Below are 22883 nucleotides of genomic sequence, written 5' to 3' on the forward strand. Positions count from 1 at the left end.
GTCGTATGTCTATGTCCGGTTCTGTGTCTGAGGGCTAAAGGCGACGCCTACAATACTGTTCGGACTCTGCAATGCCGGAATGGTCTAAAGCACCTATCCCGTCGTACCCTGGCGGTACTTTTCCTGCCGCGGCGCAGGGCATGGTCCTTGGTGTTGTGTTAGACTCGAGTGTCATGTCGTACCCTGTGCTCATCCTTATGATGGAGCAAGATGTACTTGTAGGGCGAGGCGGAGTCTGCCCTCGGCCGTCGGGCGAGGCGGAGTCTAGCCCTCGGGGGTCGGGCGAGATGAAGTCTAGCCCTCGGGGGTCGGGCGAGGTGGAGTCTGACCACCGGGGGTCAGGCGAGGCGGAGCCTAACCCTTGGGGGTCGGGTGAGGCGGAACCAGTCTTCCGTCGTTTCGGACAAGAGACGCAGTAACGTTCTCGTCTGATCGGGAGTGTCAACATTCGATGGTTATCGGTTTCACCTCATTGGGTACCCCGGTATTAGGTCCCCGACATTAGAATTTCGAAATTTCAAACCACCATGAATGTTTACATGGTTAGTACCAAATTCACACCGCAGTTGATGCACAGCCATGACCGTAATTCACACCGCAACAATACTAAAACATGCAGTCATTTGTTGCAATAGATTTATTCCAAATGCACACTGCAAAATTCAACAGTTCATCACAACATAGTTTCTAGTCCACAAGAAAATCCAGCAATAAACATCAACATCTCTGAAATGGCATGTTCACAACAGACTGACAACACCAAGCATTACTCAGTTCAGCACTTCAGCATATGTGCCCGTTGGTGTAGATACTCGTGATAAGAAGACTTTACCATCATGACAAGCGCTATAAAACTGGCCACACATCACTAACATGTAGCCAGCAAAGATCAGCAGCAGCTACCCAAGGTTCTTAACAGGTGCTTTACTCAGGAAGAATCTTCTGAGAAATTGACAGCAAGGTCCCAGTAGTGAGGAACTTTAGCGTCAATGAAAACCTTCTGCTGCAGCCTCACTCCGGCAGTTGTGTACCGTGAACCTGTGGAAGGTGGGCTTGGCCACACTACCCTGCCAGACCAATACACAGCTATTCACTGGCTTGTCAGCTTCCACTTCTGCATCTTCATCACCACCAACAGCAGTAGCCCAGTCTATACGGTTAAGCATGAGCTTATTATACCTTTTGATTGACTTCTTCCCCCCTTCAACAACCACAACACTGATACTATCAGTGATGACCGCAGCACCTGTTAGTCTATTCTCTTGTGCATTCACATCGACTTTGAAGCGTGTCTGTGGATGGGACAGGTCTCTTATCTTGTAAACACAAATTATAGTCTCCACTGTGTTAGTAGGATCATCAAAAAGCTTCCGTTCTTTCTTCTCACGGCGCTCAGATGGTGTGAGCTTGCGGGAAATGTTACGGTCAACGTGAGCCTGCTCACGCTCTGCAGCAGCTGTTCTTATTTCCATCTCCAACCGTGTGGGATCTTGCACAGCTTCAGAGCCTAGTACTTTCATAAGATTGCTCATTTTGACCTTGGGCTTGGGTGGCTCCAAGAAGGCCTTGTCTAATCATTTCTTGCCTATCTTTTTCCTTAGCAAGACGCCTTTGTGTTCTCAACTTCTTCTGCTCCTTCTTAGTCAACTTCAGTGGCTGGGGCGGCAGTGGTGCAGGTTCAGCAGGTGGATCATATGGTTCTGGATGTTCAACATACATGGTGATCTTGTCCATATTAAGCTTCTCCACAGAGATATCCTCATATGTGGCAGAAAGTAAAATTTTTGCATCCCTGAAAACAACAATAAAAATTAGTTTATGTTCATTTACAACATAGAACCTTAAAAAAACATCATTCAAAGAGGAAGCAAGAAACAACCATGGCTCAATTTCAGGGATCTCTTCCTTCTGCTTTTGTTTTGGAGCTCTCACACCAACAGCAACCTCAATAAGATTTGGATTTATGTCTACTTCTGCCTTTGCCTTAGCAAGCTGGGCTTGCTTTACTTTGAACTCTTTAGCTTGTGCTTCACCAAATTGACTCTAGGTAAAAGAAACATTCAAATAAGGGAGAAGAAATATTGATAAACATAACCAAAACAAATCCTGCAGGTTCACCCTTGCATACCTTAATTTTCTGCAATTCTGCCTGCCTAGTGTCATGGTCGGGCGCACGCATTCCGGGCGCCGCCGAGCCCGTGACGTACGCCGCGACGCGGAGCGTCCAGAACGCACGGTGGGCGAGCACGAGGACGCGCTGGGCGCAATCACCGCTAGTGGCTGTTTTGGAAATTAGAAATAGCTTTCTATTATTAGTTCCTAAATTAAAGGAGTATGTTGCTCCGGTCGGTTGAGGCCGATGGCCTTATATCCCTGTAACAGACTTTTGGTTGGGGTTAAGAAAGATATTACCAATCTAAGAGCAACTCCAAGAGACTAGTTAAAACATTTTGTAAAGCTAAATATGGCTATTATTGAGGAAAAAGCTTCTCCAACAGATTGTGCAAACGCCTCTCCAAGATAGCTCGCTGTCCATCCCGGAAATTTCGGTCGCTAGCATTGGCTAGCCAATGTCGCTCGCTATCGCGACTCTGCGTGCGCTCGGCAGCCCGTTCCCGCGTATGGTCGCCCCTTCCCGCGCGAACGCGCCTTGATCGCACGCTGGACTAGTTATTACATACGCTCGCTCCTAGGCCTCCCGGCAGGCCGGCAAGCAGCCATCGGTGCTTCGCTCATAGCTTCTTCTCTTTGTTTCTTCCACTCGATTCGGAGCAGTGGCATCCATGGCGTGGCCTCTTCGTCTTGTTCCTATGCAACCACCTCGCTGGCTCCCTGCATGCACGTACGTATGCATGGGCATGGCAGACAGGCATGCAAAGCTGTCTACCAAGAGCTGCCGGTCAAGCAAGCATGCTATGCACGAAGAACAACTGCCGGTGAACAGAGCGACGGAGCCCTGCGGCGGAGAAATTCCTACGCGATGCTATGTTCCGAAAAAGTCCACATGACGTGGCAGCTTTGAATATACATAATGAAAAACTTTTACAGAGGCTGTTGGATTGGTCTAGTTTTTTAGGTGGATTCTATTTTAGAGAATAGCTAAATCAGTAAATTTAGAAAATGTTTTTTAGATAGTCTGTTGGAGATGCTCTAATCTCCCTTCTCTCTTCTCAACCAAGCCTGCGGCAGAGAGTTACCTCACCGGAGAAGACGGATCGAGGCTACGAGCTACGTAGCCAAGGTCCAGCTACCTGAGGGTTTAACGCCCTTGACAACCTGGTATCACGATCCCGGCGATCCTCGCCTTCTCGATCCACATCACCGCCAGCCGCCGCCACCCCACCACCACCTACAGCCGCCGCGCCACCATCATCCGCATCATCGTCCGTCGCATCGTGTCCAGCCGACATGGGTGACGTCAATGACCTCAAGGCCACCGTGGAATCCCTCACCAACGCCATGAATACGCTGCAGGCCACAGTTGAGGCCAACGCCAAGGCCATCGCCTCCCTCACCTCTGACCGCACGTCGTCCTCGGGCTACAAGCCGGGCTCCGGCGAGCACCACAATTATCGGCCGCCGAAATTCTAGAAGATGGATTTTCCCCGGTACGATGGCAAGACCGGTCCCCTCATCTTCATCAATCGCTGCGAGTCCTACTTCCACCAGCAGCGGATCATGGAGGAAGAGAAGGTCTGGATGGCCTCCTACAATCTCGAGGACGGGGCGCAGATGTGGTACATTCAGGTCCAAACGAACGTGGGCACTCCGTCGTGGCGCCGGTTCAAGGAATTGCACCACCTGCGCTACGGGCCCCCTCTCCGCGCTGCTCCCCTCTTCGAGCTGGCGGATTGCCATCACATGAGCACCGTCGCGGAGTATCAGGATCGTTTCCAAGCGCTTCTTCCCCGCGCCGGTACCCTGGAAGAGGCACAAAGGGTGCAGCTGTTCACGGGCGGGCTCCTTCCACCGCTCAGCCTCGACGTTCAGGTCCAAAATCGCAATCTCTTGCGGCTGCTATGAGCCTGGCGCGTCAGTTAGAGCTCCAGGAGCAGTACGCACCGGCGCCCGCCAAGGCCGCGCCCCGTGGCCTGCTACCGACCCCTGCGCCATGCCTGGCCCTCCCTGCGCCTCCGATCGCCAAGGCAGACGCGACTGTGGCCGCGGCGGACAGTCGCCCGCTGGTGAAACGTATGTCCCTGTCAGAGCAGGAGGAGCACCGTCGGCAGGGCCTTTGCTTCAACTGCAACGAGCGGTACACGCGCGGGCACAACCGCGTCTGCAAGCGGATCTTCTTCATCAATGGCGTCGACATCGCCACCACCGAGGACGCCATGGCTAAGGACGCGCCGGACGCGGAGGCCCCGGTTTTCTCCTCACACGCAGTTGTTGGGGTCCCCATCTGCAACACCATCCAGCTCCAGGTGCTCCTGGCCACCGCATCCTTCGTCGCACTCATCGACACCGGCTCCACCCACAGTTTCATCGGAGAGGCGGTTGCTCGGCGTACGGGCCTGGCCATCGAGCCGCGCCCTAGGCTCACGGCGACAGTGGCAAACGGCGAGTGCGCCTCCTGCCCCAGCATGATCTGCCAAGCCCCGGTCATCATCGATGGCCTGGAGTTCCGCGTCGACCTCTTCGTGATGCCCCTAGCCGGGTACAACGTGGTCCTCGGCATGCACTGGTTGGCCATGTTGGGGCCCATCATCTAGGACCTCACTGCCCGGACCATGGCGTTCCAGCAGGAGGGGCGCACTGTCTATTGGCGTGGCGTGGCACCACCATCCGCTCTGGGCCTCCACGCCACCACGACCGATGACTCCCTAATCGAGGGGCTACTCGGCTCCTTCGCCGATGTCTTCGTCGAGCCGAAGGGGTTGCCTCTAGCGCGCGCCCGTGACCACCACATCGTCCTCAAGGCCGAGGCGGCACCGGTGGCTGTGCGGCTGTATAGGTACCCTGTGGCCCACAAAGACAAACTGGAGCGGCAGTGTGCAGCAACTTGGCGTTTCCTCCCCCATCCTCCTTGTCAAGAAGCCAGATGGGTCGTGGTGGTTCTGCATCGACTACCGCGTGTTGAACGTGCTCACGGTGAAGGACGCGTTCCCGATTCCGGTCATCGACGAGCTCCACGGCGCACGATTCTTCTCCAAGCTAGATTTGCGCTCTAGGTACCATCAGGTGCGCATGAGGCAGGAGGATATCCACAAGACGACGTTCTGCACCCACGACGGCCTCTACGAGTTCTTGGTCATGCCGTTCGGGCTGTGCAATGCCCCGGCAACGTTCTAGGCTCTCATGAATGATGTACTCCGCCCATTCCTACGTCGCTTTGTGCTCGTTTTCTTTGACGACATCTCGATATACAACAAGTCCTGGGCGGATCATCTTCATCATCTACATGTCGTCCTCACCGAGCTGCGCCACCAACGCCTCTTCATCAAGCGCTCTAAGTGCGCGTTTGGCGTCACCTCCGTCTCCTACCTCGGCCACATCATATCGGAGGCAGGCGTCGCCATGGATCTAGCCAAGGTGCAGGCCATACATGACTGGGCGGTTCCTTACTCGGCGCGAGCGGTGTGTGGCTTCCTCGGCTTGGCGGGCTACTACCGCAAGTCCGTCCACAACTACGGCTTGGTCGCAGAGCCGCTGACAGCCCTCCTCAAGAAGGACAGCTTCTCCTGGAACGATGAGGCGGCCACGGCTTTCGGTGCGCTCAAGGCCGCGGTCACCATGGCCCCCATCCTCGCCATGTTGGACTTCTCCAAGACATTCGTCGTCGAGTGCGACGCCTCGTCCCATGGCTTTAGGGCGGTGCTCATTCAAGACGGCCACCCGATCGCCTTCTTCAGCTGTCCCGTGGCACCCCACCACCGTGCCCTCGCCGCGTACGAACAGGAGCTCATCGGGCTGGTCCACGCCATACGCCACTAGAGGCCGTACCTCTGGGGCTACCATTTCCTCGTCAAGATGGACCACTATAGCTTGAAGTACTTGCTGGACCAACGCCTGGCCACCATCCCGCAACACCATTGGGTGGGCAAGCTGCTGGGCTTCGACTTCGCCGTCGACTACAAGCCGGGTGCGGCGAACGCCGTGGCCGATGCGCTGTCCCAGCGTGACACAGAGGAGGGGGCGCTCCTCGTGCTTTCGGCTCCGCGCTTTGACTTCATTGACCGCCTCCGCCAAGCACAGCAAACCGACCCGGCTCTCGTCGCTCTTCGCGAGGACATCAGTGCCGGCTCCCGTAGGGCGCCCTGGTCGGTCGTGGATGGCATGACCCAGTTTACCGGGCGGCTGTACATACCGCTGACCTCGCCTTTGCTCTAGGAGATCATGGTGGCTGTACACGAGGACAGACATGAAGGGGTTCAGCGCACGCTGCACCGCCTGCGGCGCGACTTTCATTTTCCTAACATGAAGCAGCTTGTCTAGGACTTGGTGCGCACGTGCGTCGTCTACCAGCGGTACAAATCTGAGCACTTGTATCCGGCTGGACTCTTGCTTCCCCTACCGGTGCCTCAGGGGGTTTGGACTGATATCGCCCTCGACTTCATGGAGGCGCTTCCGCGCGTCCGTGGCAAGTCCGTCATACTGACCGTGGTGGACAGGTTCAGTAGGTATTGCCATTTCATTCCACTGGCGCATCCGTACTCCGCCGAGTCCATCGCTCAAGCATTCTTCACCGAGATAGTACGACTACACGGCATGCCCCAGTCCATGGTCTCGGACAGGGACCCGGTCTTCACGTCGACATTCTAGCACGAGCTCATGCGCCTGATGGGTACCAAGCTGCACATGACGACGGCGTTCCATCCTCAATCCGATGGGCAATCGGAGGCTGCCAACCGCGTCATCATCATGTACTTGCGGTGCCTCACCGGGGACAGGCCACGGCAGTGGCTACGCTGGCTGCCCTAGGCAGAGTTCGTCTTCAACACCACCTACCAGACGTCGTTGCGGGACACGCCCTTCCATGTCGTCTATGGGCGCGATCCGCCATCCCTCTGGTCGTATGAACCGGGAGACATGAGGGTGGCTGCTGTCGCAAAGAGCATGGAGGAGCATGACGAGTTCCTGACCGACATCCGCTACCGGCTGGAACAAGCTCAAGCGACGCAGAAGCTACACTACGACAAGGTGCACCGCCACGTCGAGTACTAGGTGGGCGATTGGGCGCTCCTCCGTCTCCGGCAGCGTGCGGCGTCCTCACTTCCCTAGGCGGTCATCAGCAAGCTCAAACCACGCTTCTTCGGGCCATACCGTGTCACCAAGCTGATCAACGACGTTGCTATCCGCCTCGCCATGCCGCCCCAGGCTCGCATTCACGATGTGTTCCACATGGGACTGCTCAAGAAGTTCCAGGGGCCGACGCCGGATACTCCTCCGCCCCTACCGCCTCTGCATCATGGCGCCATTGCCCCTGAGCCAGAACGTGCTGTCCGGTTTCGTCTGGCTCGCGGGGTGCACCAGGTTCTTGTCCAGTGGAAGGGCGAGTCAGCAGCGCCCGCGACCTGGGAGGACGTCGAGCCATTCCGCACCAAGTACTAGGAGTTCCAGCTCGAGGACGAGCTACTCCTCGACGGGGGGGAGAGATGTCATGGTCGGGCGCACGTATTCCAGGCGCCGCCGAGCCCGTGACGTACGCCGCGACGCGGAGCGTCCAGAACGCGTGGTGGGTGCGCATGAGGACGCGCTGGGCGCGATCACCGCTAGTGGCTGTTTTGGAAATTAGAAATAGCTTTCTATTATTAGTTTCTAAATTAAAGGAGTATGTTGCTCCGGTCGGTTGAGGCCGATGGCCTTATATCCCTGTAACACACTTTTGGTTGGGGTTAAGAAAGATATTACCAATCTAATCTCCCTTCTCTCTTCTCAACCAAGCCTGCGCCAGAGAGTTACCTCGCCGGAGAAGACGGATCGAGGCTACGAGCTACGTAGCCGAGGTCCAGCTACCCGAGGGTTTAACGCCCTTGACACCTAGTGAGTTTACCCTCTTCAACGAACTGAAATCCTGGTCTTTTAGGACGGAGGAGCTTCTTTTGGTTTATGCCCATCCTTTCATCAAAATGAACACTTGATTTTGCAAGAGAGTCCAAGTCCGGCTTGATTATTTGAAAAGCCTCTTTCTTCTGCTTGTTTATATTGACCTAACCAAGGTAGAACCAGATAGTACCAGTCACCATACAAAAAAAACATGGATAAAATTCTATAGTAAGCTCTATAGTAACCTATGAAAATTTACCTTCAGAGTACTCAGATTTGTTGGCTTTGTCATGCTGATAACATTTCCCTGCTCATCAATTTCCCTACCTTGAGCATCAAGGCGAAGAACAGGAGCCTTTGCAGGTCTTTGTGGTACAGTAACCTCAGTGGATGTACCAGGGAATAAGTTTATGAGAGGACCAAATTGTGGATCTTGGCGGAACCCCATCTTAGCAGCAAGTTCTTGGGCTCGCTTCACAGAATCGAGATTGGGAATGTTTGTAAGACCTGGAATACCAATTGCACCACCTATGGCCAACGTTCCAGAGACATCAGTAGGTTTTGCTTCTCCTTTAGAAAAGAGTTGTGCATCTACAGCTGATACAGAAGTTTTTGCTTCTTCTTTAGAAACTTGTGTAGCAGCAAAAGCTGTACCAGGCTTATTATTAAGCTGTGTGGGGAAAAAATAAGCTTAGAACAGTTGCCAAGGTACGATGAAAAATTAGAGCAAGGGACTTGGAACAGCTATGTTTTCTTACCATAGGTAATTTCTTGAGTTTTTCTGACAGTTCCTTCTTCAGTTGCAAAGCTTTTTTTTGCTTTGGCTAAAGCATCAAGAGATAGGTTACTGCTTTTGCCAGCAGCAGATGTTGCACTTCCATCTGTACTAGATTTTACGGTAACCTCATCAGATCTAATACTAACTCCCTCATTTGCATTGTTGGTAGAAATTGACGATACCTTTGAAGGAACGGGGACAGAAGATGACACAAAAACGGCACTGAGCGGTTGCTGAGAACCAGCCTGCAAAATATGAGATGAGAAGTGTTGGTGTTTTGATCCGGCGGGTCCTCAACCGACTAGTGAAAGTGTACTGCGTGCCCCTAATTTCGGATGGTGATGCAAAGAGACACAAGGTTTATACTGGTTCAGGCAATAGATGCCCTACATCCAGTCTGAGAGAGCGATCTTGTATTCCTTGCACCGAGGTGCTTGTAGTAGGGGCTTACAAGCTGGGCGAGAGAGGGAGCTAGTCCCAGGTCTCTGCGTGGAGTGGAGTGGCGTGGGTTGCTTGAGATGTTGATCTCTTGCAGTGAGGGAGCGCGTGTGTTTCAGAGCGTTGTGCGTTGCTTGTCTGTGTGTCCCCCTTGACTAGAAGCGGCCCCGGTCACTCCCTTTTATAGTCGAAGGGAGGCACGGGGGCGGTACATGGATTTGCTATGTGGTGTTTTGTGAGCAGAGGCGGCATGTCCGAGCCCTGTAGCTCGTCACTGTGGCGGTATGGTCGGTGGAGCGGTCTTGTCCTCGGTGAACTGGAGCGACGCGCCGGTCACGCCTGATCCTATGCGACGTGGGAGCTCCTATGGTGGCATGCGCGCCTTCTTCTGTTGGAGACGTGCTGGTCACTGTACGTTTGACCGGCGCGGAGAGCCGAGGCTGGATAGAGGCGACGACGCGGGTGTGCTGACTCCGAGGATACAGGAGCTTGGCCCTGTGCATGGCGTGGGAGCTCCTGCGGCTTGACGCAGGGTATGGTGCGTACTGTGAACGACGTGCCGGTCGCTGTATGTTGACAACATAGAGAGCCGAGGCCCAGTCGGTGTAGAGGCTGAACCATTGTGGGGGGGCTCGGCGGGCGCGAGTCCCGAGGCTACAGGGGCCCGGAAGAGGATAGCCGAGGCTCGGAGGGAGCAGTTGGTCTTGTACGTCGATTCTGAGGCTACAGGGACCCGGACTTGACTCTCCACACCGCGCTGTCTTTGGAGCAGGGGTTAGGCAGCACAGTGCAGCACGGGTGTCAGTCGTGGGCACAGTGCCGAGCACAGCGGCCGGTAACCCCTGCCCCGTCCTATCATGGATGGCATGGTGTCGATGTGACTCATGTCTCATCGGCCACTCCGATGTATCAAGCTGTCATTCGGCTAACGTCGTAGGAGTGGTTGAACGCGTTAGTTGGACGTGACGTCCTATCAGAGAAGTCGGTCAAGGCGGAGGTGACGGAGTTGATGCCGGGCCAGCCTCGAGCGAGTCGGAGAATTGGTACCTCGTCCGAGGCCTTACGCGCGGGGCCTCAGGCGAGTCGGAGAATGGGTACCTCGTCCGAGGCCTTACGTGCGAGGCCTTGGGTGAGTCGGAGAATCGGTACCTCGTCCGAGGCCTTACGCGCGGGGCCTCGGGTGAGGCGGAGAATCGGTATCTCGTCCGAGGCCTTACGTGCGGGGCCTCAAGCGAGGCGAAGAATCGGTACTTCGTCCGAGGCCTTACGTGCGGGGCCTCGGGCAAGGCGGAGAATCGGTACCTCATCTGAGGCCTTACGCGTGGGACCTCGGGCGAGGCAGAGAATCGGTACCTCGTCCAAGGCCTTACTGACAGGGCCTCGGGTGAGTCAGAGAATCAGTACCTCGTCCGAGGCCTCGTGGTTTCATTCTGGGCCGAGCCCGCTTCGGGTGAGCCCAGATATTGTTCGAGGTGGGCCGGGCGGTCCAGCCGAGCCTTGGATAAGGTGGGGGTTTTGCCAGTGGTTGTCTCTTGGCTTCGATTTTTACAAGGTCTAAGCGATTTTTTCGGTTCTTGCTCAGGGGACCCCTTTTTATGGTACCTGATAGTAGCCCCTGAGCCTCAGGGAGAGCGTGAGCGCTCTCCCTGAGGTTTTGACGAGACTTGGCTCACGGCAGCTTCTGGCAGGATGGTGTTTCATACTCGAGGCTTTGGTAGGTGCACGCGAGCGCACCCGCCGGGTGTAGCCCCTGAGGCCCTGGAGGAGTGGATTTATTCCTCCAGGGGCTTTTCTCATGTTGAGTGTGGGGTTTTATCACGTTTACCGAGCCCCCGAGTGCGAGTTTGGGTCGCTGGGTCTTGGCTTGGTTGTAGGAAGAGCCCCCGAGCCTCTACTCGGAGCACAAGAGCGATCAGGAGTCTCCCTGTCTTTTTTGTGCGGCCCTCGCGCATCCTTTTCGTTTGGAAGGAGGGGTGTTTATCGCGTTTGTTGAGCCCATGAGTGTGAGTTCGGGTCGCTGGGCCTTGGTTCGGTTGCAGGAAGAGCCCCCGAGCCTCTGCTCAGAGCAAGGGGGCGATTAGGAGTTTCCCAGTCTTTTTTGTGTGGCCCTTGTGCATCCTTTTCGTTCAGAAGGAGGGGTGGAGTATGCCAGGCTACCCTCAGTGGGCGCGAGCAGTGACACCTCCAGTGAGCTGTTACCGAGTACGCCCGAGTGGAGGCCCATGCCCCGTTCGATAGGGGTCGGCTAGCGGTCTAGAGACGCACTCCAAAAGTACCAGAGGGCTTCTCTAGTGGGTCCCAGGGCTGTTCGATTGGCCCCGGGGGCTCGGTGCCACCCTACGGTGGGATCCCATTCAGAGACCTCCCTACCGGTCTCAGACACGACTTAGGGCATCCCAAGCAATCGCTTGCTTGGGCCTCGGCCATGTACGGGCTCGCCCATGATCATCCCTGACTCTGTTTGTCCTGGGGCAGCTCTCAAAACCCTTGGGGCCCAGCCTTCAAACCCCTAGACCGTAACAGGCTCGGTGCCTTTTATCGCGTTTGTCGAGCCCCTGAGTGCGAGTTCGGGTTGCTGGGCCTTGGCTTGGTTGTAGGAAGAGCCCCTGAGCCTCTGCTCGGAGCAAGGGGGCGATTAGGAGTTTCTCTGTCTTTTTTGTGTGGCCCTTGTGCAACCTTTTCATTCAAAAGGAGGGGTGGAGTATGCCAGTCTACCCTCGGTGGGCGCGAGTAGTGACACCTCCGGTGAGCTTTTATTGGGTAAGTCCGAGTGGAGGCCCGTGTTCTGATCGATAGGGGTCGGCTAGCGGTCTAGAGACGCACTCCAAAAGTACCAGAGGGCTTCTCTAGTGGGTCCTAGGGCCATTCGATTGGCCCTAGGGGCTCAGTGCCTCCCTACGGTGGGATCCCATTCAGAGACCTCCCTGCCGGTCTCAGACACGACTTAGGGCATCCCAAGCAATTGCTTGCTTGGGCCTCGGACATGTACGGGCTCGCCCATAGTTATCCCTGACTCTATTTGTTCTGGGGCGGCTCTCGAAACCCTTGGGGGCCCAGCCTTCGAACCCCTAGACTGTAACGGGCTCGATGCCCAGTTCCTTCATCTGAAAGGAATCGGGTGGGGGATATTCCCTTCCCATCGGCTGGCGACGGCGGGTGCGCCTTTTGAGGCGGTTCCTTGGGGAGACAAAATGGCGCCTACCGTCACTATGGTCGAATGCGACGCAACATCTGTGGATGGGATGCTACCGTGTGTGCACGATTAATAAGGAAAAGGTGGACGCGTGGGCGGTTTGGTCAGATCCAGATTAACTACGCTAGATCTGAGGGAAACTTCCCCGGTTTCATTGCCCGTCAATTTCGCCCCCTTCCCTCCCTCATAAATATGTGATGAGCCTCACCCCACCCCTCCCTACCTTGCCTGCCTACATTCGCCCTTTCTGCCCTCGAGCAGTTGCTAAGAACAGAGGAAGAGAGCGCCGGGGAGAAGAAGGGAGAAGGGGGAGGAAAGGCAAGAGAGAGAGAGATGGATAGTGAGAGTACGCCTTACCGCCGTAGCCGCATTCTCCACCGCACCCATGGCCGGCGGCACTGTTGTCAAATAGGCGGATCCTTGGGGTCCATCCGACATGTCTATGGCGACGCTGTAGTCGCTCGTCGTTGATGGCCTCATCCGCCCGGTTACCGACCCAACAGACTAGAGTGGATTGCTTCGGGGGGCGAGCCAGAGCCGAGGCCATGCGATGGCTACATCGTGAGCTTGGTGGCCTTCCACGAGCGTGGTCTCGGCTTGACGGCGGACCGGTTCATGTGGGCGCTCCCGCATTACTACGGCGTGGAGCTCCACAACTTCAACCTCAACTCCATCGCACAGGCGGCCATCTTCGTCGCTGTCTGTGAGGGGTACCTAGGCATTGCCCCCCACTGGGAGCTGTGGTTCCACCTCTTTCGGGCGGGGCTCAACACCAAGCCGGCAGGCACAATGGGCACGCGGAAGGCGTTGAGGGCTGGCGGCTGCACTCTCCAAGTGCACCAAGACAGGCAGCCCTTCTACATCTTGGCCTAGCTCACATCATCCAACCACCGCTGGCACAACAACTGGTTCTACCTCTGCAATGATGACATCGGGCTTCCCCCTATACCGGGTAGGTTGTGGAGAGCCAGCCAGAGAGGTGGAGGTATGACGTCCCATTGGCTGATTAGCCCAAGCTGTAGCTGCTCCTAAAGGCGCTAGAGAGGCTGCACAGCCATGGCCTTACGGCGGCCGTGGTCGTGGCGGCCTTCCACCGCCGAAGGGTGCTGCCGCTGATGACTCGGTGGCAACACCTGTTCAAGATGACACCGGGTGAGCCGATCGACGGCATCCGGTTGTCCACCGTCGCCCTTTCTGATGAGGGGTTCTGCGTCAGGTGAGAGAGACGGTGGAGGGGCGGCAGAGGACCAGTGATCTAACCCTGTTCCTAATGCGCCCATCATGGGGGCACATCTCTCTGGTGAGTCACGCATCGCTGTGGCCCCCGAGGCCTCCTCGCTCCTTACATTTTCAACTTGTTCCCTTATGTGCATTCACCACTCCTGTAGGGGATGAGGGATGTGCGAGCCTCCCCGCTGCCTGTTCCCAAGGATGTAGAGCGGTGGGAGGAGAACAGGGCACACACCAAGGCGTATAAGGAGCGGAAGGACGCTGAGGAGGCAAGGCGCAAGAGGAAGAGCCTCGAGCGCGATAAGCTAGAGAAACGTCACCGGCAACAGAGGCACGATGGTCTCCCGGAGGAGCTGTCTCTGTCATCATCGTTGGGGGGTTCTTTGAGCAATGACGATGAGAGCTAGGTGGGGCGGGGTCCTCTGGACCATCTCCCTGATGTTAGGGAGATGGCGCCCGGGGCATCAGCGAGTGGCCTGACGTCTCTAGGAGGAGGAGGATAGGGCACCTTAGGGCTGGCGATCATCCGCCCTGGGGCCGAGGCCGACATGCCTAAGACACAGGCATAGGGGAAGTGCGCCGTCAGCTCAATGGGCTCGATGGTGGAGGTGGAGCGGGCGATGGCGGGGGCGACCCAACTGCCTCCATAGAGGGTCGAGGGGGCGTCGGAGTCCGGTGAGAGCCGACCAGTACCATTGGACATGGGAGTCGTGCTACCGCCGCCACCACTGCCATTGTAGAGGACGAGGGACGCGGTGCGGAAGCTATTGTGTCCCTGTTTGAGGTAAGTGTTTTGTCAGTGGAGTTTGCAGCATCTCCCACTCATTCTTTGGCCGTATGCTGACCTCGTGAGTGTTTTGTCTTCAGTCAGAAGCGTCAGGTGGAAGCACCTGCCCTAGCGCCATGTAAGGTGCTCAAGGTGAGCACCAGCTCCACCGCCCGATGGGTGGTGGAGGCATAGGCCACCATATAGCGTGGCGCAGTGTTGGCCAGGGCCGACCCAAAGGAGCCGGTTGCCTAAGGAGAGGCTACCGAGGTGGCCACAAAGTAGGCGGGGGAGGAGGCGCCTATGCCCCATGAGGCCAGGGTCCTCGAGTTAGGTGAGGCTGAAGCGCCTTCAATCGCTGAGGCCACCGAGGGCAAGGTCGAGGCCCCTAGGACCTCCGAGGCCGAGGTGGCGGAGGCCAGGGCTTCTAGGGCTTCCGAAGCCAAGGTGGTGGACGTCGGGGCTCCTAGGACCACCGAGGCCGAGGTGGCGGAGGCTAGAGCTCCTGGGACCACCGAGGCCAAGGTGGCGGAGGCCAACTTGGGTGCGGCGGAGCCAGTGACCTAGGATGCAGAGATGGAGGCAGGGCAAGCTTTGGTACCACCCCTGGTCCAAGACCTGCCGCCGTCACAGGAGAGCGCCCGGGAAGTGAAGGTTCATTCAATCTCCTCCGGCGATACTTCCTGGGGGAAGGAGGTGGTGGACGCCGAGGCGGCCAGCACTGTGGAGCAGCCAGCTCTGACTTCTAGCGAGGGAAGCTCGGCCCTTGTCCGGGTACAACCCGAGCCCCATGGGTGGGATCGCCCGCGTGTCTTGCGGTGAAGCCAGGATGACCCTGAGGGGGAGCCTCTGTTCGCCCTTGAGGACGTGGCCGAGGAGGGGCGCTGGGGACCCTTCGAGCAATTCTGCCGTCTGGCGGAGCGATCGCTGCGGACAGCGCTATCCGTCGTGGCTGACGACCTGCCCAGCGTTGCCTAGGTGCGTGCTTTCTTTCCTTGTGTTGTGTTGTCTTTTCCCGAGTTTTCTCGCAGTGCTTGATGTTTATTCTGCCTATTCAGGAGCTCAAGGCTCGGTCTCTCTAGAAGTCGATGTTCCTCCAGCAAGAGAGGGACGTCTAGGACCAGCTCTGGTAGCAGAAGGACCTGCTCGCCAACGCTAATGAGCTTCTATCGGGGTGGAGCACAGAGGTGGAGGACCTCCGCCTTCGCTGTGCTGACATGAAGGCCGAGGCGGCCACAGCTCGGGAGCAGGCCACCCCTTTGGCAGCGCGGATCAAGGAGCTGGAGGAGGAGCTGACCTGGGTGGCCGACGAGCGGGACACCTTCAGGTCCTAGGCCAAACAAGTGGTGGCCTCTGCCAAGGTCATCACCGAGCAGCTAGGGGCGGAGCAGGGTGCACACCTATTGATGAAAGGTGCCCTGGCAGAGGCTGTCAAGGTGGTCGAGGCCTCCTGGGTCGAGGCCTTAACCCGAAAGAAAAAGGCCGAGGGTGAGTCCTGTTGAGCCGCGCCCCTTGTTTTATTTGTTTGTCTTGCGTTTGACCCCTAACTCCCTGATGCGACGCAAAGCTAGACAGGGAGGCTTCCAGGGCGGCCGAGGCCTCTCGGGTTGAGGTCCAAAACTGGAGAGAGAAAGCCGAGGGTGAGTCTCATAGGCTTGCGCCCCTGTTCGGCTTGTTTTCTTTCATGCTTAACCCTATCCCGCCTGTCTTGGCGCAGGGTTGGAGAAGGAGGTCACCCGGGCAGCCGAGGCCTCCATCGTAGTGCAGGCGGTGCTCGAGGCTGAGATCCGGGAGCACAATGCGCTGCAGAATGCCGCCCGTACCGCCTGCGAGGCCATGGAGGTCGGAGGGGTCGAGTCAGGCAGCTCCCTCAGGAGCCGCTTGATCGTGTTGAGCGGCCGAGTCCATGAGCGGCTTCGGGGGGCGCTACATACAGGCGTCAAGCGTGCCTGGACATCGTCTCCTCGCACTACGTTGGCATCGACCTTGAGGCCGTTAGCGATGGTTACGTCATGGCTAAGGATGACGAGAAGGCTGAGGAGGAGGTCATGAAGCTGGTGGAGGCGGCTAAGGCCCCTGGCACGGCACTGGCCAGGTTGTTCGAAGAGGAGGTGGTTCCTCCCACGCCGACCGCCGACGCTGGCGACCCTGAGTTTTGACCTAGGCCAAAGGGGCCATGTAAGTAGATTAGGACTTACCATAACGCTTGTGGCCGTCGAGGCCTTTTAAAGTACTTGTGTGTATATGCTTTTTAATCGTTTTTTATTGTATTTCCGAGCCTTTGCCCTCTGTCTCGTCTTTGAACATATCTCTTGCAAAAAACTTCCTCGGAGCCTAAGCTGCCCTTTGGGCAAAAGGTGGTGAGGGAGTTGCTATAGCCTAGAGGTGTAGGTCGTCTCATGGCTCGGTCGGCCTTTTGGCCCTGAGATAGACTTTCGGTCCTTAGGTTTTTTACAATCAATTTGTCAGAGTATGCGAGAGAGTTTGGCGTAGAAATTTTTTCGAAAAATGACTAAAAATTAGTGTTTGAGACTTAGGGGGGTTCCCCTTTCTAGCCCCCGAGGGAGGCTCGGTTCTGCAGAGGCAGAGCCAAGTCTTGTTCGAGCCCCGTGGTGGGCACCTCTGCGGAGGCAGAGCTGAGTCTCCCTTATAGCATTATCGTAACGCCGAGCCCCGTGATGGGCTTGGGGGTTTCTCAAAAAATTAGAACAACTAAAGAACGCTTCTTTATTGTATTTTGAGAAACAATGTATACAATGCTTGGAAATTTAAGGGTAGAAGCGACGTAGTTGTTCTATGTTCCAAGCGTTAGTGAGGATTTCACCATTCTCATTGGCTAGCTCATAGGTCCTGGGCTTTAGCACTTGGGCGACGATGTATGGCCCTTCCCATGGTGGGGTCAGCTTGTGGCGGCCCTTATTGCTCTGCCTTAGTCTCAATGCCAGGTCGCCCACTTTCAGGTCTTGGCTTCGAATGTGTCGGGCCCGATAGCATCGTAGGGCTTGCTAGTACTTGGTCGAGTGTAGCAGTGCAACATCTCAGGCTTCCTCTAGTTGGTCGAGGGTGTCCTCATGGGCAGTGCGGTTGCTCTACTCATTGTAGGCCTATAGCCTCGGAGAATCATACTCCAAGTCAGTGGGGAGGATGGCCTCGGCTCCATAGACTAGGAAGAACGGTGTGAACCTCGTGGCTCAACTCAGAGTGTTCCTCGTAGTGACCGCCTTGGTGCAGGTGGTAGGCTCGGGTGGCCCGTCATTGTCGTGGCACCGTCACCTGCTGACCACATCATGGTCGCCATGCGCCTCGCATCGGTCGCTGAGGCGGTCGTGCACCGAGGGGGCCTTGTTGGCTGTCGGTGCCCGAGCAGGCTCGGGACAAACCGAGGCCTCTCTATTCTGCCAAGGCGGTGCCGCGGGTAGTTCCGAGGCACCCCCATGCCATCAAGAGGCAGAGCTTTCGGCCTGCTATACCACGACAGTCTCAAGGAGGTCTCGGAACTCGCCGTGGACCCGTCGCCCCTCCGAGGTAGAGGGCTCGAGCATCGTCCAGAGTAGCATCACTGCTGCCATGACATTCTGGCTAGCGCGATTGAAGATAGGGGGTTGCTCGCCCCCTTCGTCATTGTTGATGCAGTGGTTGACGTCGTGAGCCCTCCACCGGGCTGCTCCGCCATCACCACGACCCCTCTGTTCCTGCTCGAGAGTGTCTCGAAGCTGCTGCAGAAGGAGTCAGTCTTGTTCAACCTTGGCCTAAAGCTCATGGAGCTGCTCTAGGTCTAGGCATCGAAGTTCTTCATGGGGCAGGATTCCCGTTCCATGCTGTCGGAGGCTCGACGCATGGAGGTGTGGCGTCGCCTGCCCCCTCATGGGGTAGGGAGCGATTGCCTGCCCCTTCATCCTCATTGCTTGCGCTTGGCATCCCGAGCTCGATGTTGAAGCACTCACGAGTGGGATCGTAAGTGCCTCCGTCATCAGAGTCTAAGTAGCCGAAGCAGTAGTTGCTCACGGCCATGAAGCAACTCATGGCTTTAGGGTCGTGAAGCCCAAAGAAGTTTGCTCTGGCCCATGCCTCGTCCTCCTCCAAGGAGTCAGTGTGGGTGTGGGTTGGGGTCGTGGCGATGAGGTCGAGGGCAAAACATTGGTAGGCAGCGACGGCATTGCCCAACCCAAAGTGGTATGGGGATGGTGCCGTTGCCGGGCTTCGTTCTGTCGGAGTCAACTCCTCAGGAGGTGGTGGGGCAGAGCTCGATGATGGGGTGTCGCACTGCGCCACCGGCGTCTTTCCCTTGCCCAGGCTTAAGCTAGACAAGTCCCTAGCTAGGGACTCTATACCAACAGTTGGGTATGGGATACAGGCAGAGTGCGGTGCATCACCCTAAGCTTGAGCGGTGTCGGGGTGGTCCCACCCGCGTTGTGCTTGGTGAGCACGACGAGAGCGGTGGCCTAGGCGCCGCCTGCACCTAGGCTATTGGTGCATGATGTCGTCGTCAGTCGATGGGGCTCTGGGTAGGAGGAGTACCATATCGTACTCATGTCCTAGAGACATGAACTCTAGGCTCCTGAACCAGATCACTGTGCCATGACATAGTGGTCGCATGGGGTCTGCCATCCAGAACTTGTTGGGATGACTAAGCTGACACGCAGTAGCTCCCCTAACTGGCGCACCAACTATCGGTGTTTTGGTCTAGCGGGTCCTCAACCAACTAGTGAAAGTATACTGCGTGCCCCTAATCCCGGATGGTGATGCAAAGAGACACAAGGTTTATACTGGTTTAGGCAATAGGTGCCCTACGTCTAGCCTGAGAGAGCGATCTTGTATTCCTTACACCGAGGTGCTTGTAGTAGGGGCTTACAAGCTAGGTGAGAGAGGGAGCTAGTCCTAGGTCTCTGTGTAGAGTGGCATGGGTTGCTTGAGATGTTGATCTCTTGCAGTGAGGGAGCGTGTGTGTTTCAGAGCGTTGTGCGTTGCTTGTCTATGTGTCCCCCTTGCCTAGAAGCGGCCCCGGTCACTCCCTTTTATAGTCAAAGGGAGGCATGGGGGCGATACATGGATTTGCTACATGGTGTTTTGTGAGTAAAGGCAGCATGTCCGAGCCCTGTAGCTTGTCACTGTGGCGGTATAGTCGGTGGAGTGGCCTTGTCCTCGGTGCACTGGAGCGACGCGCCGGTCACGCCTAATCCTATGCGACGTGGGAGCTCCTGTGGTGGCATGCGCGCCTTCTTCTATTGGAGGTGTGCTGGTCACTGTATGTTTGACCGACGTGGAGAGCCGAGGCTGGGTAGAGGCGACGACGTGGCTATGCTGACTCCGAGGATACAGGAGCTTGGCCCTGTGCACGACGTGGGAGCTCCAGCGGCTTGACACAGGGTATGGTGCCTACTGCGGATGACGTGTCGGTCGTTGTATGTTGACAACATAGAGAGCTGAGGCCCAGTCGGTGCAGAGGCTGAACCATTGTGGGGGGGCTCGGCGGGCGCGAGTCCCGAGGCTACAAGGGCCCAGAAGCGGATAGCCGAGGCTCGGAGGGAGCAGTTGGTCTTGTATGTCGATTCCGAGGCTACAGGGACCCGGACTTGACTCTCCACGCCGCGCTATCCTTGGAGCAAGGGTTAGGCAGCACAGTGCAGCACGGGTGTTAGTCGTGGGCACAGTGCCGAGCATAATGGCCGATAACCCCTGCCCCGTCCTGTCCCGGACGGCATGGCATCAATGTGACTCACGTCTCGTCGGCCACTCCGCTGTATCGAGCCGTCGTTCGGCTGACGTCGCGGGAGTGGTTGAACGCGTTAGTTGGATGTGACGTCCTATCAGAGAAGTTGGTCAAGGCAGAGGTGACGGGGTTGATGCCGGGCTGGCCTCGAGCGAGTTGGAGAATCGGTACCTCGTCCGAGGCCTTACGCACAGGGCCTCGGGCGAGTCAGAGAATCGGTACCTCATCCGAGGCCTTACGCGCGGGGCCTCAGGCGAGTCGGAGAATCGGTACCTCATCTGAGGCCTTACGCGCGGGGCCTCGGGTGAGGCGGACAATCAGTATCTTGTCCGAGGCCTTACATGCGGGGCCTCGGGCGAGGCGAAGAATTGGTACCTCGTTCGAGGCCTTACGTGCAGGGCCTCAGGCGAGGCGGAGAATCGGTACCTCATCCGAAGCCTTACGTGCGGGGCCTCGGGCGAGGCGGAGAATTGGTACCTTGTCCGAGGCCTTACGCGCGGGGCCTCGGGTGAGGCGGAGAATCGGTACCTCGTCCGAGGCCTTATGGGCGGGGCCTCGGGTGAGTCAGAGAATCGGTACCACGTCCGAGGCCTCGTGGTTTCGTTCTGGGCCGAGCCCGCTTTGGGTGAGCCCGGATATTGTTCGAGGTGGGCCGGGCGGTGCAGTCGAGCCTCGGATAAGGTGGGGGTTTTGCCGGTGGTTGTCTCTTGACTTCTATTTTTACAAGGTCTAAGCAATTTTTCGGTTCTTGCTTAGGGGACCCCTTTTTATGGTACCCGACAAGAAGTCATACAGAGAAATAAACAATAGCAATATAATGAATCATCAATTTTGTCTCAAAATACATGGCACTTAAAAAAGATAGAGAATACAACAAACGCATCCAAAAAAAGTACTAACAAAATGGTCAAGTGGAATGTGCAGGATAGCCCAAAGCACACAAAAAATTAGTGCGTCTTCAAATCCTGGCCAGCATATGACTTAGCATATCAAAATAAACAATTTTTAATAGGCATTCACTTTAAATGCCACAGCCTTGCGAGAGTAAAGAGACTACGACCAAATGCAAAAGTAGCATCTGCAGCCAATAGGCAGATTATAGCATGGGCAAAAATGCTATGACATTCCCCAAACAACTTCATATTTAAACATCATTTCGATTCCTCAAAAATATAACTATACTATCCATCACTGGGCAAACATGAACCAATAGGGGACTGCATTAAAGTCTTGACTGCTGAGTAGCATGTTAAAATGTATTTACAATAATAAGAAAAGCTGCATAAGTGCACCATACTTCCAACTGATAAGTGTCAAACAAAGCATACTATAGACTTATGATAGCACAAAACAGTCATAATTATGACTTAGGAAGCATTGACATAGCTACCTTATTCTAACTTAATCTAGGGCAAAAGTTGGCATTGTAATAACAGTGGCTAATCAAATCAAGCTCAGTAACTGTTAATCTCCTAAGATATTTTCACAAGGAGACATTCAAGCAATACAACTCAATTTTTTAGATGGCATAAAATTCTTGAGTAGAAATGAACCTTAAAACGCAGATTCTGTAGAAAGACTTTAAGCTCTTCAACATTTTCTAGACAGATGACAGATTATGAACAGATATTCTACGAACTAAGCAAATAGTATGACCCAATAATCTAGCCATTCCATTTCTCCAGGTTTCCATAACCCAGAAACTAGTAGTAAGACCATCGCTCACTTGACAAAAAGGATATACTAGCACTCATAAGCATTCTCTTGCCCAAGCTTTAGTAATCAACATGAAAACACAATAAACGGAACTCAGCAACTGTAATAACAATTACATTACGCGCATTGTCGTTCTATGAACCCTCGTTAATTGATAGCTCCCCCTTCTTCTGCTCATGAGATGAGATTTCCTTACCCAGCTTACTCACATCACCATTCTTCCCAATTGCATCGACATCCTCAAACCTCCGGCGCTCCCGCCTAGGCCTCTCCTCCTTGGGCGGAGGCAGATCTATGGATGCCCTGACCTGTTTTCCCCCTTCGCGGCCGGGCTCGTCCCCATCGCCACTGCCCTCGTGGCCCTTCCGCTTCTGCGACAACGGCCATGGCTCGAGGTCGGTGGAGTCACGGCGCTCGACGGACTCCCGCGGGCGGCTAGATGAGCAGTCCCGCTTCGGTGAGGGTGGCGGGGACTCGCACGGGGAAACGGACCGTTGGTTCCCACGGCGGCGGTCGTCGTCCCCGCCATCGCAGTAGCGGTGGCTACGGCTGTCGTCTTTGTCATGATGGTGACGGTGGCGGCGGTCATCCTCGCCGCCTCCGCCCCCGTCCTTGTCGTGGTGGTGGCAGCGGCTGCGGTCCTCGTCTTCGCCGTCGCGCCTATGGCGAGCGTCGGTGTCGTGGCGACTACGGTGGTGGTGTCTGTCATCGTCCCGGTCGCGGGATCGGTGGTGCCCGTCGTCGTCGCGAGTGCGGCGCGAGGAGCGGTCACGATCCATGGGTGGGGAATGGCAAGGAGAGGGGTTAGGGTTTGAGTCGATTCACCAACGAGGGAGGGAGGGCTGAGAGGAGAAAGAGACGAAGAATTCGCGGTTGGCGTCGCGTGCGGGTTCCAGGTAGTATTGGGCCGGTTGGGGTTCGAGGCCGGTCGGTCCATCGGTGTTACCTTCGTAAACCTGATCGGGCCTGCCGACATGTGGTGGGCTGGTGCCAGTGGTGGTATGTTTGTGGAAAAGGAAAAAGTACGTAGTCTCACTTAACTTTTGCGACTTTAGAACCGGGTAAA

At 56.1% G+C, this 22883-nt stretch overlaps 2 pseudogenes; one reads left to right on the plus strand and one right to left on the minus strand.

The window, feature by feature from the left end:
* Nucleotides 1–679: 679 nt before the first annotated feature.
* LOC136471578 (protein RDM16-like) lies at nucleotides 680–22596 on the minus strand (annotated as a pseudogene).
* LOC136475390 (uncharacterized) lies at nucleotides 3409–4712 on the plus strand (annotated as a pseudogene).
* Nucleotides 22597–22883: the final 287 nt, after the last annotated feature.

Source organism: Miscanthus floridulus, chromosome 8 (assembly GCF_019320115.1).
Source record: "Miscanthus floridulus cultivar M001 chromosome 8, ASM1932011v1, whole genome shotgun sequence".
NCBI lineage: Eukaryota > Viridiplantae > Streptophyta > Magnoliopsida > Poales > Poaceae > Miscanthus > Miscanthus floridulus.